The sequence below is a fragment of the Hemicordylus capensis genome, chromosome 2 (assembly GCF_027244095.1).
Source record: "Hemicordylus capensis ecotype Gifberg chromosome 2, rHemCap1.1.pri, whole genome shotgun sequence".
Taxonomy (NCBI): domain Eukaryota; kingdom Metazoa; phylum Chordata; class Lepidosauria; order Squamata; family Cordylidae; genus Hemicordylus; species Hemicordylus capensis.
This window is the reverse complement of record NC_069658.1, coordinates 266,557,360-266,570,474: the sequence shown is the minus strand read 5'-3', so window position 1 is coordinate 266,570,474 and position 13,115 is coordinate 266,557,360. Positions and strand designations below refer to the sequence as shown.

Here is a 13,115-nt window from a genome sequence, read left to right as displayed (position 1 = left end):
TGGTACAGAGCATGAATGTAGGGACAAGTTACATATTTTTGCTAGGGGATCAGCAATTTCACATTTGAGTTCCTTCAGAACTCTTGTGTGGCCCTAGAGATTTGTTAATTTTTAGTTTTTCAAGACAATTTAGAACATCCTCTCTCATCACCTCAAATTGGCCCAGAACTTCAGCGCAGGTTTAGATTTGTGAGTCACTGGGATACATTTTTGTACAGGCTTTGCTTGCCCAAAAGGAACAGGCTCCACTTGAACTAAGATGGAACAAGATTGCTGGCACTTAACATCAAAAAGGTCGCAGAGCATCTTTTAAAATGACACCTGGGGAATAGCCAACAGGAGCTGGGCAGTATCTGGTTAGGTAGATGCCATGCCTTAAGGTGTGAGCGTGTAAAAGATTCAGATAAAATAGAAGGGGACAGAGCAGAACCACATAAAGAGCAGACAGAAGGCTGTGCTAACTGGTCAAAGAGATCAAAGAGCCAAAAGAAAGATAGCAAACACCAGGTAAGAGGTTCAGCGTATAGGTGCTTATATGCCAATGCCAGAAGCCTCTGAGCCAAGTTGGGCGAGCTGGAGTGCTTGCTTACTAACAGAGAAATAGATATAGTGTACATAATAGAAACATGGCGGAACAATGAGAACCAATGGAACACTGTTATCCCTGGATATAAACTCCATAGAAAGAACAGGGAGGGGTGCCTTGGAGGTGGAGTAGCACTGTATGTAAAAGAAAGGGTAACAAGCTAGAAAACCTAGGAAAACCGGAGTCCCCCACAGAAACTCTGTGGGTGACAATACAAGGCCTGAAAGGAAATGTGCTACTGGGGATGTGCTATCGCCCTCAAAATGCTGACAGTGACTAGGAATTGCAGAAGGAAATCAGGGAGGTGTCAAAGAGAGACAGGGCAGTAATAATGAGTGACTTCAATTACTCACACATAGACTGGGTAAATTCACAGTCAGGTAATGACAAAGAGGTCAAATTTCTAGATGCGCTGAATGACTGGGCCCTAGAACAGTTGGTCATGGAACCAACCAGAGAGAAGGCGACCTTGGGCTTAATCCTGAGTGGCACCCAAGACTTGGTGTGTGATATCATGGTCATGAACCCTTTAGGGAACAGTGACCATAGTGCAAATTATGGAGAGAGAATAACTAAAGAAGTCTAACACAGACACTTTGAATTTCAGAAGAGGAAACCTCTCGAAAATGAGGAGTATGGTGAAAAGAAAGCTGAAAGGGAAAATCAGGAGATTCACTTCACTCCAGAATGCATGGAGTTTACTCAAAACCACAATACTAGAAGCCCAGTTAGACTGTATACCCAAAAGAAGGAAAGGTACCACCAAGGCCGGGAGGATGCCAGCATGACTAACAGGTAAAGTCAAGGAAGCCATAAAAGGGAAGAAGACTTCCTTCAAAAATTGTAAGTCCTGTCCAAATGAAGAAAACAGAAAGGAACACAAACTCTGGCAAGAGAAATGCAAGGTGACAATAAGGGAGGCAAAAAGAGAGTTTGAGAAACATTTTGCTAATAGCATCAAAGCGAATAACAAAAACTTCTTTAAATACATCAGAAGCAGGAAACCTGCCAGGGAGGCAGTTGGTCCATTAGATGATGCGGTAGTGAAAATGATTTATTAAGGAGGATATGGAGGCTGCAGAGAAATTAGTTCTTTGCATCTGTCTTCATGGCAGAGGATACTGAGCATATATCTGTTCCTTAACCGGACTTCTCAGGGACAGAGGCTAGAGAATTGAGTCAGACAGAAATGTCAAGAGATAACATTCTAAATGGTCTGGAAATTTAACAAGTTAGAACTAATCAGCCTACTTTCACTGTCTCTACGATGACTAAATTTGGTTCAAATTGAGCTCCACAAGTTAGATCTCTTGCACCTCAAATGTTCATGCGTCTGCCATCTTGGATCAGGGTGGTTGACATCATTACAAACTACACCACTGAGGTGTCCCTGTGTGTCACTCACGACAACTGTACCAGATTTGGTTCAAATCAGTTAGACAGTTCTCAGGTTAGTGCAGTTGTGCTTCAAAGGTTTACACTTCTACCACCTTGGATGGGGGTGGGTGACATCATCACAAACTACACCATTAGGGCATCCCTATGTGTCCCTACAGCTGAAGCTAATTTGGTTCAAATCAGTTAAGTGGTTCACAAGTTAGCTCACCTGCACCTCAAAGGTTCATGGTTTTGCCATCTTGAATCAGGATGGATGACATCATCCCAAACTATGCCACTGAGGTGCCCCTGTGTGTCACTCACTGCAGCTGTCCCCAATTTGGTTCAAATGGGTTAGACAGTCCACAAATTAGCCTGCTTGAGCCTCAGATGTTCACAAGGCCGCCATCTTGGATAGGCGTGGATGACATCACCACAAACTACGCTACTGAGGTGTCCCTGTGTGTCACTTACTGCAACTATACCCAATTTAATTCAAAAGAGTTAGACAGTCCACAGATTGGTTAGGCGGTTCACAAGTTAGCCCACTTCTGTTCATGCAGCTGCTATCTTGAAATGGAGTGGATGACATCATCACACCATGCCATTATGGCTAGGGATGTGCACGAACCTGTTCAGAGGCCCTTTTACAGACTTCTAAACAGATTCGAACAACCGGCAGATTGGCTGGTTCGAAGGTGGGTGAGATACCTTTAAGGGCAGGGGAGGGTGCTCTTACCTCTCCTGCCGCATTTTCCCTGCCAGAGCAACACTTCAAAAGGGGACTTGAAGCTAGCTTTGGTTGTGGTCTTCATCACTGTTGCCTTACCCACTCTCTTTCTCATTTAGATAACTTATTTCAAACTGCTTTAAAATAAACATGCATGTCAGGTACTTCCTGTCACTTCTGGTCCAACGAGGCAATGGGGCAGCAGGAAGGTATGCTGCCGCCCCGCCATACCCTTTTCAAGTGTAGCGCCATTGGGGGAAATGTGGCAGGAGAGATAAGAGCACCCTCTCCACTATTAAAGGTATTCCCCCTGCTTCAAGCAACCCGCCAGTTCTGTACACATCACTAATTAAGGCATTCCTATGTGTCCCTACAGCTGTTGCAATTTTGGTTCAAATCAGTTAGTTGGTACACAAGTTAACCCACTTGCGTCTCAAAAGTTTACACATCCGCTATCTTGGATCGTGGTGGATGACATCACCAACTATGCCATTGAGGTGTCCCTGTGTGTCACTCACTGCAAGTGTACCTAATTTGGTTTAAATGGGTTAGGCAGTCCACAAATTAGCCCGCTTGCACCTCAAACGTTTATGCAGCCACCATCTTGAATTGGTGTGGATGACATCACAATACACTACACCATTTGGGCATCCCTATGTGTTCCTACAGCTGTAGAAATTTTGGTTCAAATCAGTTAGGCAGGTCACAAGTTAGCCCACTTGTGCCTCAAAAGTTTACAAGTCCACCATCTTGGATGGGGTGGATGACATCATAAACTATACCACTGAGGTGTCCCTGTGTGTCACTTACGGCAACTGTCCCCAATTTGGTCCAAATGGGTTAGACAGTCCACAAATTAGTTAGGCGGTTCACAAGTTAGCTCACTTGTGTTCATGCAGCCGCCATCTTAAAATGGAGTGGATGACATCACCACACCACGCCATTATGGCTAGGGATGTGCACGAACCTGTTCAAAGGCCCTGTTACAGGCCTCTAAACAGGTTTGAACAACCGGCAGATGTTCAATGGACAGTAGGCACAAATTAGACATCTGTAGGCACAACTTAGCCCACTTGTGCCTCAAAGGTTATGTGTCCACCATCTTGGATTGGGGTGGATGACATCATCAAAAACTACGCCGTTGTGATGTCCCTATGTGTCCATACAACTGTACCCAATTTGGTTCATATTGATCCAGGTGTTGCAAAGTTGATGGGGGTGGGGGACACATACATAAGTCTACTGAAAAGGCTAAAAACTAGCAAATTGCCAGGGCCAGACGGCATCCATCCAAGAGTCCTTAAAGAACTCAAATGTAAAATTGCCTACCTCCTTGCTAAAATATATAACTTGTCCCTACAATCAGGCTCTGTACCCGAGAACTGGAAAGTAGCCAATGTTACACCAATTTTTAAAAAAGGATCCAGGGGTGAAAACGGGAAATTACAGGCCGGTTAGCTAAATGTCTGTTCCAGGCAAATTGATGTAACACATTCTCAAGGATAAAATTGTAACCCCGAGAATATAGAAAACACATCCAGGTGGGGCCTGAGGATCTCCTACTACAGGGAAAAAGAACCCTTCACGGTAAGACCAATGTTCCTTTTCCCCCTGAGTAGGAGATCCTCAGCAAGGGACATATCCAAGCTAAAATAGAAGTCCCTGGGAGGGAGGATGTAACTATACAACTTGCTGCCAAACTGTGCGGCCGAAAGCCGCTTGAGCTTTGGAAAAACTAGAAATTTTATAATGGTGGATAAAGGGTGTGACGGAGGACCAAGTAGCGGCCCTGCATATTTCGGCCAGGGGAATGTGAGCTGAAAAGGCCGCCGAGGTGGCAGCACTCCTGGTGGAGGGCAGTCACCCCGCCAGGAGGAGGCAGTTGTAAGGATTTATATGCCAAGAGGACACAGGATTTTACCCACCCGGCTAGTGTAGCCTTGGACACCCTGTTACCAAGACATGGAGAATGGAAGGAGACAAAGAGTGCATCAGTCTTGCGGATATCTCTGGTTCTGCGTACGTACATGCGTAGGGCCCTATGCACGTCAAGTTTATGCCACAATCTTTCTTTGGGATGGGTGGGAGCAGGGCAAAAAGGAGGAAAGAACGATAACCTGAGTCCTGTGAAAGGCGGTGTTGACCTTAGGCAGGAAGGTCGGGTCTAACTGAAGATTGACTGCATCTGACTGAAAAGTACAGAATTCTTTCCTCGATGAAAGAGCGCCCAATTCGGAAACCCTGTGGGCAGATGTGATCGCCACCAGGAACAGAACCTTATAGGACAAAACTTTAAGTGGAATGGAGGCGATGGGCTCGAATGGAGCCTTCGTGAGAGCATTCAGAACCCGATTCAAGTTCCAGAAGGGAAAGTGTTTGATGGGGGGCGGTGCTAGATTGGCCGCACCGCGCAGAAATCTGGAAACGTGAGGATGAAGCGCTGGTTGACCAGAGGAGGATGATGAGATGTTCAGTACCAAGGCCAGGGCAGAGGCCTGCTGTTTGAGGGTACTGGGGAGAAGGTGCAAACTCAAGCCAGCTTGAAGGAAGGCGAGGACTTCTGGCACTCCAGCCACAAGGGGATCCTTCTTGTGTGCATGTGCCCATCATAAGAAAGCCGACCATGTGGCCTGATATATACGATTCGTGGAAGGCCTCCTTGAGGCTAAGATGGTGACTTGAACTGGTTTAGAATACCCCTTGGCTCTCAGCTTCGTGCGCTCAACCTCCAGTCAGAGAGTTGAAGCCACTTGAGGTCTGGGTGGAGGAGGGGACCCTGACTCAACAGGTCAGGATGGAACGGAAGGCTCCACGGCGGCAGAGTGGCGAGATCGAGGAGGTTGGAAAACCATGGTCTGCGGAGCCAAAATAGCACGAGGATCAGATCTGATTTTTCCAGAAGCAGTTTCCTGATGACTTTCCTGTTAAAGGGAGTGGGAGGGAAGGCGTAGAGCAGGCTGTCTGGCCATGGGGTGTAGAGAGCGTTGGTCACTTCCACAAGGGGAGAGTGGTATCTGGATATGAAGCAGGGAACTTGGCGGTTGACTGGCGAGGTGAACAGGTCCACCTGTGGTTGTCCCAGAATCCTGGACATCTGACTGAATACTTCCGGGTGAAGAGACCATTCTCCTGGGTCAAGAGACTGCCGACTGAGCCAGTCTGCCAGATCGTTGTCTTCGCCCTTTAGATGTTCGGTCCTGTGTGTGACTGCCATGATGTTGTCTTGACAAGGCAGTAGTGCCCATTGGAGGGGTTGTGAGTGCCACCTGGCCCAAGGAGAACAGTCCAGGAATGCTATCATTGAGCCCAGTGCTTGTGCCAAAATCTTGATGTCCTCGCGTTTTAGCAGGAGAGGGCAGAGCTGATGTATGATCTTGTCTCTTCGTTCCTCAGGGAGATGGATTGTCCCCTGCGCCATGTCTAACAGAGCTCCCATATGTACCAGCCATTGGGTTGGAACTAGTTGGCTCTTTTCTAGGTTGACTATGAATCCGTGGTCCTGTAGGGCTGTCACCGTCGTCTGGACATCTCAGGGCTGATGACAGGCCAAAGGGCAAGGCGCGGTATTGGAAGTGGTTGCTGTCATAGGCGAAGTGAAGATGCATTCTGTCGTGGGCTCTGATCAGAATGTGCAGGATCCTGGTCAACAGAGGAGCCCAGATGTCCGATAAACTGGCTAGAACTCTGAGCAGCCCACCTAGCACTATTCCACTTCCACCACCTCCTTCTGGGGCAACATGTTCTTCTCCGGATGGACAGTGTCACGGTCAAAATACACGTCAACCGGCAGGGGGGCACTAGATCCAGGCAGCTGATAAGGGAAGCGGACCTCATTTTTCGTTGGACGGAGAATAGGACCACGGATTCGTAGACAACTATGGAGTAACCGTGGGAAACTACGTCTATCACCCAGGCGTCAGAGGCCGTGGAGAGCCAGGTAGTGCAGAACTCCGACAGCCTGCCGGCCATGGGAATGGCATCATTGCTTGTGCTGAGAGTAGGATGTATTAAACTGCTGGGGGGGGGGCGGAGCCTCTGGAATTACCTCAATACCTTTGTCGCCACTGTGGTCTGTTTGAACCTCTGAATAGTTGGGACCCAACGTCCCTATCTGGATGAATTGCCTGTAGGGGCGAAAGGAAAAACGTGAACCACAAAAAGACTGCCTAGAGCCCCTGCGTGAGGAAGACATGGCCTTCTTTTTGTCCTGTGTTTCAATCAGGACCGGTTCCAGGGCTGGCCCGAAAAGGTCTGTCCCGGCAAAGGGGGCTGATGTTAAGGCCAATTTGGATTTAGAGTCTACATTCCATGACTTGTGCCAGAGCGAGCGGCGTACAGCTACGCCGGCTACCAAGGCTCGGGAGGAGTGCTGAATGCAGTCCAAGATAGAATCTGCTGTTAAGGTGGCTGCTTTGGCCATTTTGTTTATGCCTTGCCACAATTTAGGAAGCTCAGGAGGTACCATTTTGACCAGCTCCTTGGCCCATAGCACGGACACCCAGGCAAAAATGGAGTTGGTAGTGGCCATCTTTATGGCAGTGGCGGAGGCGTTGTGGACCTTCTTAAGAAGGGTGTCACAGCACCTATCCTCCTGTGATTTTAACTGTTCCTGCCCTTCAGAATGCAGTATTGCCCCCGAGACTAATTGGACTATGGGCAGGTCCACCTTAGGTGTGGCTAACAACTTAGACACCTCCATGGGTAAATTATAATGTTTTGGGGAAATGTTGCCAATTGGTTTGGTGGAGGCTGGGTGCTTCCATTCTGCACACATCACCTTCTGAAAAAGAGGAGAAAAAGGAACTACAGACATAGTAGGTTCTGATGATGGAAAAACCTGGTGATCGAGAGCAGAGGCTGGTTGTGTAGGCGCAGATGCGGAGACATCATTAATTGTGCTCTTAGCTTTGGTCAGAAGAACCTCAAAATCTGCTGATGAAAAAAGTCTGATAGAATTAGAAATAGGAGGGACCACCTCCTCTTCAGACAGTCCCCCTTCCTCCTTATCTGAGTCCATGGATCCCGATGGAATCAGTGCAACGGAGTGCCCAGAGTCGCTCCCTGAGGGCTGAACTGGTATGTCAGATGGTGCTGGTCTGGCCGGGAGCTGGGGAACCAAGGGAGGGAGTTGGGGGGGGGGAAGGGAGTAGGTGCGAGGCGGGGTTCGAAGGTGTGGGTCCTGCTGGTGGTCTGGATCATCTAGGTCTCTTGTCCCTCTGAGGAGATGAAGAGGAGGAGGATGGAGAGACTCTGCGCCTGCATTTGCCCCTATGAGGTAAGGACCTGGGCATAAAGAAACCCTGTTCGCACAATGGAATAGCCCTACGGCGTGGGCTGGTATCAGGCGAAGACGAGTAAAGTCTATCACTGCCCTTCCTATTGAGAGCCCTCCTACGTCCTGCCCCTGGAGCTGGATTGGGGGGCAAGGCGGGAGGAATGATACCAGAAGTGGAAGGGCCCAAGGGCTGTAGTTGGGGGTTCCCCACTGGGAGTGGTTGGGATTGAATCTGTACCCCCAACAGTGGAGCCGCAGGTGGCTCTAAGAAAAATTCCCTTCTAAAGAACTCCCTAAGCCACTGGGTAGCCCTGGGGGAGAAGGGATCAGTACTCACAGGGGTCTCCCGAGTCCTCGTGGGATCCGTTCCGGGTGCAGAGTAAACCAACAGCGGGGAGGGAATGCGCAGGCCAGCCGATTCCCCCTCAACCGCTGAGCCCTCGCGGGGCAGAGGCATGGATGCCAGGAGAGTGCCCACCAGGCTCTGGTTCTCCACCTCTAAAGCAGGCCTTTTGGAGCTACCTGCTATTTTGGCACCATTTTTGCCGAGTTTCGCTTTTGAGCGCTTGCAAACGGCTTGAATGAGGAGCCGTTCGCTGAGGCGCTTGCAGCCCTCTGATCTGAGGAGGGACTCCTTGCGCTTCTTCTTCAGAGAAGCTTGGCCCCCCATTGTGCTTAGATTTTTTAGGGGCTTTAGCCGGTTGCTGTTCTGAAGCCTCTGTTTCAATCACCCGAGACGCCAAAGCATGGGTGGAAGAGTCAAGCGGCACCAGGAGCGCTCCCTGTGAAGCCGCATTGGGCAAAAGGGAGGTTTTTGCACTGCCCAGGTCCTGCGGCAGTGAGGCTCCCTCCGACAAGGAGCCCCGAAGAAGCTACTCAGCACGAGCCAATTCCATTTTTAAAACGGTAAAATCAAGATAACGCAATTTGGAGACGCCAATAGGACCGAATGGATCTGAAAAAGGCAAAGTTTAGATTGAAATTTTTAGCACCGAATGAAGCCCGACTCTCTTCCCACCCTCGCACAAGCTAAAGAAAGCAGGTGGGGGGAGGGGGAGAGTAAGAGAAAATATAAAATGACGATACCAGCAGTAGGAAAAAAAGACCAGAGCTCTCTCTAAGCGTCCTGCCCTGAGAGAGACAGAACTGGAACTGGGAAGCAGCTCCGCCTACAACCAAATCACATGGTCCAGTTCTGTCTTGAGCATGCGCAGTCCACTACCCTTGCTGAGGATCTCCTACTCAGGGGAAAAAGTGGATAGAGAGAAATTCTTCTCCCTCTCACATAACACTAGAACCAGGGGTCATCCCATGAAATTGATTGCCAGAAAATGTAGGACCAACAAACGGAGGTACTTTTTCACACAATGCATAATCAACTTATGGAATTCTCTGCCACAAGATGTGGTGACAGCCAACAACCTGGATGGCTTTAAGAGGGGGTTGGATAACTTTATGGAGGAGAGGTCTATCATTGGCTACTAGTTGGAGGGCTATAGGCCACCTCCAGCCTCAAAGGCAGGATGCCTCTGAGTACCAGTTGCAGTGGAATAACAGCAGGAGGGAGGGCATGCCCTCAACTCCTGCCTGTGGCTTCCAGCGACATCAGGTGGGCTACAGTGTGAAACAGGATGCTGGACTAGATGAGCCTTGGACCTGATCCAGCAAGGTTGCTCTTATGTTCTTATAGTGCTTAAATAAAAATAAGGCACCTCAATAGGTATTGTCCAACAGAAACAGTTGAATGGAATTCTAGCTAAGCTACTCACTGTCAGTCAAAGGTCCGATTTATATTTTCAAGTGAGCTGCCAGACAGATAAGACAGGCAGGATATTCATATATTCAATAAAAACATAAACATCTGCAAGAGAGGTTTAGTATTTGAACCAAGTTATTCAAATTACATATGCTAGTTGACTATGCTAATGTAAGTTTGACCCAGCACCAAAAGCACACTGAAGACCAACTTCAAAGCATGTAATAGGGTAGCAACACTTGGGATCTTACTGTAGTGAAGACTTAGATGGAGAAGTCTGTGCAACAGTCTTATCCTTTAAAGTGGTGGTTCTTTTATAATTTAGCAGCGGGAGAGCAACTGTCCTTATTCAGCCCAGCATGCCATCTCTCCATTAGCTGTTGCTGGTTTCTCATCATGTCTGTTTAGATCATGAGCCCTTTTGGACAGGGAACCATTTTCTTAAGCCCTTTGTTGTGTAAACCACTTTAATTTGTTGTTGTAGAAAAGCAGCATACACCCTTTTTATGAAAATCTGTGCCTGAGGAGCAGTGTGTAGTCTTCAGAATAAGAGAACACATAAAAACAGCAATGTGAACATCCACTGCATTAATGCCAATATGTAATCACATCTATTCATTGGGCATATTTCATGTGAGTAGTCATAACAGTATTGCTGTGTTGGCTCACGCCAACAACAGCTATACATCAATTCATTGTAGAGACTAATGTAACATTGAGGTCCATGCTCCTTTTTCTTGGCTCTGATAGTTTCTTCCTAGAAACAGGAGCCAAAAGTGAAGTCTTGTGCATATTTCCCCAAACACAAATTATGAGATGTGAACCAGGTTTTAAAGAGATATGGGCATAATGCTATAGATCTGCTTCTACTTCATGCTGAAATTTCAGAACAGACTGTAGTGTTCTGAGATGCTAACATTCTCACTCCATACCTCCAAAAATATATTACTAGGAAAGAGAAAAAGGACCCAAAAGACAACACAGACACAGCAAGTTGAGTTTTGAAGCACCATTTTTTTTACTGTTTAATGGCAGAGTGAGATCATCTGCTACAATTTTAAAACCAAGGAAATAAAAGTTTCACTTCGTGAAAAATAGAGATAGGTTGCTTTTGTCCCCTTTCCTCCTCGGTGAAAACGTAACACTCAAATTGCCTCACATCACACAAGGCTGTCCTGAAGCATACAAACACTGAAACTGGGAATTGTGGGCTGCATATGTAATATCAAAACAGAGAGCTTCAGAAAGATTCTGCACAAAGGAACTGAGAATTTGCTCTAGGGAGGCAGCCTGCTGCTGGTTCAAGCAGAAGTTGTTTCACATACCTCGCTTCTCCTCCCACGTGGTGTCAAATAACACCCTCTAGAAGTGAGGCTGCAGAATAGCAGAAATAACCAATGGTAAGGAAAAAAAACCACTCACATATATACAACTAATGTTGTGGCAAAGTCTACACAGTACATTGTACAAATGGTAGGTGGCCATGAATTCAGGATGGAAGGGATCCATGGTAAAAGCCGGCTTCCAGGGAAGGAGACCAGGTTCGTGCTTGGCAAGACAGAAGAGTTCAGAGCCAAATGCAATACCTTGTGGCGGCCCTGCAGAATTTGGCTAGCATCCAGCAGCTCCGTAGATCACCTACATCAGGAATGGCTGCATCAAGAATACAAAGGAATGAGGAGAGGGTGGTGGCTGCTACAGAAACTAATTCCACCTTTGTGGCCTCCCCCTTGTCCTTCAGGCCCCCCAAGGGTACAATTCAAAGTGCTTTGCATATGGAGATTGGCAGAGAAAGACCACCACCATACTATGGTTCTTAAGGGCCTCGTAATTAACTGTTTACCCAGATGTGCTCCCATGAGGGACCCCTTTATAGGCACGGGTGTGGCAGCACTACCTGTCCACAGTGATAGAAACAAACAAACAAACAAGAAGGGAGAGGAGGGGGATCACTCAGGACAATCACATTGGGACTACGGTGGGTGGGTGTGAGAACCCATTTATAGCTCCCTTGGGCTCATTCATTTGGCTCCCGACAACTAAGTTCCAGCACTGAGTCCTAATCCCCACAGCACAGACAAGTAGGAGTACATATGGCTAAGATGGCTGCCTGCCTGCGGGATACACCTTACGTTCCCAACAGTTGTGCAAGGGGGCACTGACTGTACATGCCTCCAGGATAAGCCTCTGTGCAAACTTAATTGGTTTTCTGAAATCCACTTTTGTAGACATGAGAAAATATACCCCAAGTAAAGGAGGAAGGCGTCCAGCCAGCAGGCCATGCTCCATCTCCCTCTAATGGACACACAAATGCCAAGAAGCCAGTTTTGCCAACTGAAGACAATGCCGTTCCCCAAACAGTACGAGATTTGCCCACCAGAGAGGGAACATTTAAAAAGAAAAACAAAAACCACAGCAGTTCCTATGAGAACAGCACCTTCCCAAAAGACTAGAAACTGAAGATCTGGCAGCTACATGTGGTCTAGCATTTGTCGAGTACTCCTAATCCTCAAACAGTGCTGACTGCAGAATCCTAACTCAATCCTGAGAAGCAGCATTTCCTCACATTCATCATACCCAGAGCTGCCACTCTCTCAACAAGTCAAGAAGGTCCAAACAAAGCTATAAGCAGACAAAGGTGATTGCCAACTGTCATCAAGCAGCAGAAGAAATATAATCCCTTTCTAAAGGCAACTGTCATGAGACACATGCCAGCTCGGGGCAGTTCTGAGATATGTTTCCTAATGCTGGAGTTGTGAAATTATAATTTTGGTTAAACAGAGATAATAAGCTGGTCCACCAGCTGATGGTGTGCTCCATCCTCAATCTGAGGGTTCAACGGCTAAGAGCTCCATCTCCCACTGCACCTGCCTCTCCACAGAAGGCACTCAATTCCACATAAAAACAAGTCCAATTGTCACCTCCAGACATAATATGCAACTTTGCAAGTGCTCAGTCAACCCAATTTCAGCTGATTCTGTTCAGCCAAACGGAGAACCAAATTGCCCAGGGTCCAGACAGATTTCCCAAAAATCAATTCTCTCTCTCTCTCTCTCTCACACACACACACACACGCACACTTTGAATAACCCATGACCAGATAGCCACCTGGCAATCTCTAACATGTCCCCCAATTACTTCCAGGTTAGGGAGCACTGCATTTATGAGCCTATGAAGCTATCGGGATCCAAAGCATGGGTTCACAGCTCAGTACTGCCCATTCTGATTGGCAGTGGCTCCTCAAGATCTCAGGCAGGGGTCTAATCCTTTAAAAACTGAAGGGAAACTGGGACCTCTGCCTTCAATGGAAGAAGTCATCGCTCAATGGTAGGGCACTTGCTTTACATGCAGCTTCTGATGCTTGTCATCTCCATGGAAATGGTAACTGGGC

General features: G+C 47.5%; 1 protein-coding gene across 21 annotated transcripts in view; it reads right to left on the bottom strand.

Moving 5' to 3' along the window:
- Positions 1 to 13,115, bottom strand: part of LOC128347073 (uncharacterized) — a 70,944-nt gene that overhangs the window by 44,563 nt on the left and 13,266 nt on the right. For 12 of the 21 annotated variants that reach the window (XR_008317370.1, XR_008317365.1, XR_008317363.1 and 9 more), the window contains one exon: positions 10,719 to 11,377. The exons of the other annotated variants lie outside the window; for them this stretch is intronic. The gene's annotated coding sequence lies outside the window, so the exon portion shown is untranslated. Of the gene's footprint in view, positions 1 to 10,718; positions 11,378 to 13,115 lie in introns of those variants that run through there. 21 annotated transcript variants of the gene reach the window in all.